Source organism: Hipposideros armiger, unplaced genomic scaffold, assembly GCF_001890085.2.
Source record: "Hipposideros armiger isolate ML-2016 unplaced genomic scaffold, ASM189008v1 scaffold_220, whole genome shotgun sequence".
Classification (NCBI taxonomy): Eukaryota; Metazoa; Chordata; class Mammalia; order Chiroptera; family Hipposideridae; genus Hipposideros; species Hipposideros armiger.
In genome coordinates, this window is record NW_017731570.1 from 1,102,489 (window position 1) to 1,109,517 (window position 7,029).

At 36.1% G+C, this 7,029-nt stretch overlaps 1 protein-coding gene and 1 pseudogene across 16 annotated transcripts in view; one reads left to right on the top strand and one right to left on the bottom strand.

The window, feature by feature from the left end:
* The window catches only part of ERC2 (ELKS/RAB6-interacting/CAST family member 2), a 974,141-nt gene that overhangs the window by 375,565 nt on the left and 591,547 nt on the right, over positions 1-7,029 (bottom strand). The window lies entirely within an intron of this gene.
* LOC109389076 (ATP synthase subunit g, mitochondrial pseudogene) lies at positions 564-960 on the top strand (annotated as a pseudogene).

Consider the following 7,029-nt stretch of genomic DNA (forward strand, 5'->3'; position numbering starts at 1 on the left):
CAAGAGACTCACTCAGATGGAAAGACACACAAAGACTAAAAGTAAATACTGAAGAAAGACATTTCATGAAAATGGAAATGAAAAGAAAGCTGAGGTGGCAATGCTTACAGCAGATAAAGACTGGAACAAGAGACAAAAAAGGTCACTACATAACTATAAAATCATCAATCCAACTTGGGGATATGACACGTGTAAACATCTACACACCCAACATAGGTGCTCCTAAATACATAAAGAAATATTAAGACTTAAGGGAAAGATTGAGAGTTACACAAGAATAGTAGGGGACTTCACACTCCCATTACATCAATGCATAGATCACCCAGACAGAAAATGAACAAGAAAACAAGGCCTTAAATGACACCTTAGACCAGATAGGCTTAATAGATATTTATAGAATATGCCACATAAAAACAGAAGACTATGCACTTTTTTCCAAGTGTACATTGTCCAGGACTGACTACAGCAGGCCATAAAAAGTCTTAATAAATTTAAGAGGACTGAAATCATATCAAGCACCTCATCCAATCTATTCAAGGCTGCAGACTTTCTATCCTAGAACTATGGCCCAATTTGTCTGCAACCTCACAGAGAAGGCCCTGGTGCTAGTAAACGCTGCTGTGACTTACTTGAAGCCTTGATTGGTCACACTCTGGAACTATGCCAAGCCTGAGCTGGTTCCTCCAACTCCTGCTGAGATCCCTACAGCTATTCAGAGGTTGAAAAACAATAGTCAATAGTGCTCAAACTGGTAGCTTCAAACAGCTCACAGTTAAGGCAGCTCTGCTGAATGGTTTGGTGGCCACTGAGGTGTGGATGTGGTTTTATGTTGGTGAGATCATAGGCAAGCGTGGCATCATTGGATACAATGCTTGGAGACCAACCTTTAACATCTGTTTCTTTTGCATTTATTACTTGAATATTTTGGGGCCATGTGTCATCAAACTGATATTTGAATAAAATATGTCAAAAATCAATATTTTCTATGTCAAACACTGCATGGAAAGTCACATTTTATCTTGATATTAAGTTGAATTGTCTTTTGCTTTAATAATGTGAATATAGCTCTAAATGCATGTCTTTGCTTAGCCTGAAATTGGAAAGGATATATGTGAATATACCAACCTGGTATAGATATTTACAAGGATAACATTTTAAGTTGAAGGTTGGAAATATGATATTTTCTTTCCAGAAAAGTTGGGGGAAAGGCCTTGAGAAAATTAGAACTTGCTCCACTAGGAGAAATAATAATTCCATGTACCAAAGTGAAATCATGTCAGTAGTATAAAAAATAAATTTGGATGGTTTCTATTTAATAAAATCAGAACAAGACCTTTTTGACAATGCCTATGTCTGTAAATGTTGGGATACTTGGTGGTATTCTAAGTATGTATCTTTATAACATCTTTAATGCCCAGACAGAATGAATGAGAGACGTGGCCTACATTTTAAACCTAATTTTAATATGTATATTACTATTACTCTACCTGGTTTTAGAATTTTTAGAACCTACCTTTGCAAAAATAATAAAAATAACTTATGGATATTTAAAAAGAGTTATAACTCAGTATCATTCTTGGGCCTAAAAAATATATTATGTACTGAAATAAACAGAAGTGATTGGTCATCAAAAAAAAAAAAGAAAGAAAAGAAAAACAAACAAACAAACAAGAAACAACTGTATGAAACTAGAAATCACTTATAAGAAGAAAACTTGAAAAAACACAAACCCAAGTTAAACAACATGCTACCAAACAATCAATGGGTTAACAAAGAAATAAAGCAGGAAATTAAAAAAAAAAAATTCTTGAGACAAATGAAAATACAATGATCCAAAGTCTACGGGGCATAACAAAAGTAGTTCTAAGGGGAAAATTCATAGCACTACAGGCTGACCTAAAGACACAAGAAAAATCTCAAATACATAATGTAACCTTACACCTAAAGGAATAAGAGAAAGAACAAGTAAAGTTCAAAATGAGTAGAATAAACAACAACAAAGATCAAAGTGGAAATAAATAAAATAGAAACTAATACACACACACACACACGATCAGTGAGACTAAAAGGTGGCTATTTGAAAAGATAAACAAAACTGATAAATCTTTAGCCAGACTCATCAAGAAAAAAAAGAGAGGGCCCAAATAAATGAAATCAGAAATAAAGAGGAAGGGTGACAACTGACACCACAGAAATACAAAGGATTATAATACTATGAAAAATTATACACCAACAAATTGAAAAACCTAGAATTGATAAATTTCTAGAAACTACAATCTTCTAAGACTTAATCAGGAAGAAACTGAAAATCTGAAAAGACCAATTACTAGTAACATAATTGAACCAGAAATCAAGAAACTTCCAACAAATAAAAGTCCAGGACCAGACAGCTTCACAGGTGAATTCTACCAAACACTCCAAAAAGAATTAACACCTATTCTCCTCAAACTATTAAAAAAAAATCCAGGAGGAGGGAAGGCTCCCAAACTCATTTTACAAGGCCACCATTACTCTGATACCAAAACCAGACAAAGACAGTACAAAAAAGAAAATTACAGGTCAATTTCCCTGATGACCATAGATGCAAAAATGCTTAACAAAATATTAACAAATCAAATCCAGCAATACATTAAAAAGATCATACACCATAATCAAGTTGAATTTATTCCAGGGATGCAAAGATGGTTTAATATCTACAAATCAATCATGATACACCACATAAACAAAATAAAAGATAAAATTCGCACGATCATCTCAATAGATACAGAAAAAGTGTTTGATAAAATTCAACCTCCATTTATGATAAAAATGCAACAAAGTGGGTACAGAGGGAACATATCTCAACATAATAAAGGCCATAAATGATAAACCCACAGCTAACATCATACTCAATGGGGAAAAGCTAAAAGCTTTTTCTCTTAGATCAGGAATCAGAAAAGGATGTCCACCCTCACCACTCTTATTCAACATGGTACTGGACATCTTCATGACAGCAATCAGATAAGAAAAATAAATAAAACATCCAAACTGGAAAGAAAAATGTAAAACTGTCACTATTTGCAGATGACATGATACTACATATAGAAAATCCTATTACTACTCTACAAAAAAACTATTAGAACTAATAAATGAATTCAGTAAAGTTACAGGACACACAATTAAAATTCAGAAATTTGATACATTTCTATCCACTATTATTGAATTATCTGAAAGAAAGAAAACAATACAATTTACAGAGTCATCAAGAAGAATAAAATACCTAGGAATAAATTTTACCAATGAGGTAAAAGAACTGTCCTCTAAAAACTGTAAGACACTGATGAAAGAAATTGAAGACTACACAAATAAATGAAAGGATATACTATGCTCATGGAATGCAAGAATTAATATTGTTAAAATTTGCATACTACCCAGAGCAATCTACATAATCAATGCAATCCCTATCAAAATACCAATGTCATTTTTCACAGAGCTATAACGAATAATGCTAAAATTTATAGGAAACCACAAAAGACCCTGAATAGCCAAAGCAATCTTGAAAAAGAAGGATAAAGTTGGAGGTATCACTCTCCTTGATTTCAAACTATAATACAAAGCTATAGTAATCAAAACAGCATGGTACTGGCACAAAAACAGGCACATAGATCAATGGAACAGACTAGAAAGGCAGGAAACAAACCCACATCTATATGGTCAATTAATCTATGACAAAGGAAGCAAGAATATACAATGGGGAAAAGACAGTCTCTTCAATAAATGCTGTTGGGGAAACTAGACTGATACATGCAAAAAAAAAAAAAATGAAACCAGACCCCTTTCTGACTCCACAAAAAAATAAACTCCAAATGTATTAAAAACTTAAATATAAGATCTAGAAGATCTAGAAGTAAACTCTTTGACATTACTATTAGCAATATTTTTCTGGATATGTTTCCTTGGGCAAAGGCAACCAAAACAAAAATAAAGAAATGGGAGTACATCAAACTAAATGGCTTTTACATAGCGAAGGAAACCATGAACAAAACGAAAAGGCAATATACTGAAATGGGAAAAGATACTTGCTAATGATATACCTGATAAAGGGTTAATAACCAAAATACAGAATTCATACAGCTCAACATTAAAAAAAAAAAGAAATCCAATTAAAAAATGGGCAGAGGACCTGAATAGACATTTCTGCAAAGGAGACATATAGACACATGAAAAGATGTTCAACATCACTAAACAACAATTAAATGCAAATCAAAATCAGCATGAGCTATCACCACACACCTGTCAGAATGGCTATTATCAAAGACTTCAAATATTCATTGTTGTTGAGGGTATGGAGAAAAGGAACCATCATGCACAGTAGGTAGGGTTATAAACCTGAGAAGCCACTATGGAAAACAGTATGGAGGCTCCTCAAAAAATTAAAAATAGAACTACCTTATGACCCAGCAATTCCACTTCTAGGCATTTATCTGAACGAAAACAAAAACACTAAATCAAAAAGATATATGCACCCCTATGTTAACTTGGGACCAGCTGAGTGGCTCAGTTGGTTAAGAGCTTGCTCAAGAGTGCGAGCTCTGAGCAACAGCGGTTCGATTCCTGAACTGAGCTATCAACAGGTGCAGGATGGCTCAGCTAAAAAAAAACAAAAAAGAAAAAGAAAACAAGTGTTGTTAACTGCATCATATTTGTAACAGCCAAGATATGGAAGCAACCTAGTTTTCCATTGATAGATGAATGGATAAAGAAGATCTGGTATATACATACAATGGAATGTGACTTGGCTATAAAAAGAATGAAAGCTTGCCATTTGTGACAACATGGATGGGACTAGAAGGTATTATGCTAAATGAAATAATTCAGAGAGATTCAAAAACCATATGATTTCACTTATTTGTAGGATCTAAAAAAGATTAAACCAAACAGATACAAACTCATAGATACAGACAACAAACTGACGGTTGCAAGAGGGGGCAGGGGTGGGGGACTGGTGGAAAAGGGGACGTACAAACTTCCAGTTATAAAATAAGTGATGGAAATGCAATATACAGCACATGGAATATAGTTAATAATATAATTTTGAATAGTGACAGATGGTTACTAGACTTATTATCATGATCATTTTATAAGGTATATAAATGTTCTATCACTATGCTGTACATCTGTATGCCAACTATAATTAGAAAGAGAGGAGAGGAGAGGAAAGAGAAGAAAGAAAACAAAAGAAAAAACAAGAAAAATATCAGAACTGTGGTCATTCCAAATGCTGACCCAGATCCTGATTCTACATATAAGGTTGCCTGTGTCCTCATGACCCCCTTTTCATTAATAAACTGTTCTTTATTGCAATCAATGTACTATTAATCCCCCCAAATAGAGAAAGTAGCCAGGATTCTCTCTTTCTAAATCTCTCTCATTAGTTGAAGCTGACCTGTCTGCAATCTGTAGACAGAGCCACGCAACTGGGTTTCCAAGTTCACCTGCCTCCTGGCTACTTGGGGCAGGCACCAGTTAGTTTTATATTAACCCAACTTTAACAATTACACCTTAGATTAATGAACTTGCAGGCTACCCTGGTCATTTCAGCAATAAACGCATGGAGAAACCTTGGCACCTAAGAGAGATAATCTGGAGTTTTTACTGATGGAGATGCCAGTGGCTTCCAACGTCAATAACTTCTAGTAGAAGGTGAGGCTGCTATTCTCAACCTTAGAAATAGCTCCTCAGGCCACGGCCTCCCACTCCTCCGACTTCCCAGGCCCCTGGCCAGTGAGTACTGCACGCTGAGGACCACCTGGGGCAGTGGACTCACATATCTGTCATTCTAGTCCTAACATGACCACTGTTCCTAACTTTGTGCCAATAATCACTGACCCTTGAAGTCTGTTTCCTAGATGTTGCCCATGGTGCCTCCTGTGTTAAACGTTCTAGAGTTCTGCAAATGTTTTCTTTGCTACAAAAGCAAGAACATGAAAAAGCAAGAAACGTTTACCCTGCTGTGGTGGTCACTAGAACGGTTCACAACATCCCAGTTCTCCTTATGGGCACTTGACAGGAACACACTTCCCCTCTTCCTTTAAGTTGTTTGGCTTTGGCCGATAAAATCATGGTCATTTCCAGGTAGAAGCACTTCAAGTGTCAGTGCTCACCTCCCACCTTCTCCTTTCCCTGCCATGTAGAGATATGTTTCAGGTGGTGTCGCCTTCAGCCTGAGTCCCCGAGTGAACAAATGAAGCCCAAGGCCAACCCACATTACCCAAACAAGGCATAGCCCTTTGTTGTGCCACATTATGAGATAAGGAGTTGTCAGCTCCCCTAGCTGGTGAATCATCCTACCTTGGCTGGTGAATCGTCAAACTTCTAATCAAGTGCTCTACCCTGCCTCCATCTCCCCACTCCCTACACTAATCCCCTCTCGAGAGGAAATTGCTTTTTATTCTTGCTACCTCATGGAAATGCCACTCCTGCAGGCCACTGGTACCTTCCTTATTACCAAGCGTCTTTCCTTAATCTTTTCTTTGCATGGCTAAACACTCCCCCAGCTTCTCCCCCTTCTGCAAAGTAACACTGTAGCTGGCTATGTACATGTAGTTTGTGCCTTAAAAACCAAAAGATTAGAATCATGGCTCCAACACTTACTATGTGACTGACACAAGTTCCTTCATCTCTTTCAGCTCCTGTTTCCTTATGTGGAAACAGGGACCGTGTTGCTTACTCTATCGGATGTTTGTGGGCATTGAGTGGGATGATGTAGCCTATATATGACTTCTTCTTCTTCTAATTGATATTAATAAAATAACAGCTTTTGGACCAGAAAAATTACATTCATTGTACAGAATGTAAAAGATATAGATATGAAAATTTAATTTTTTTCTTTTTATTTAAGATTAAACAATGACATTCTTTTTAGTTAAGATTACCCAAAATCCCACCACGTGGAGTTGTGTGTGTGTGATGGCCTCTACCTGTACCCCCACCAGAGTGTATCTCTCAGCCAGGTCTGTTCCTGAATTTTAGGAAATAGAATTAGCAAAC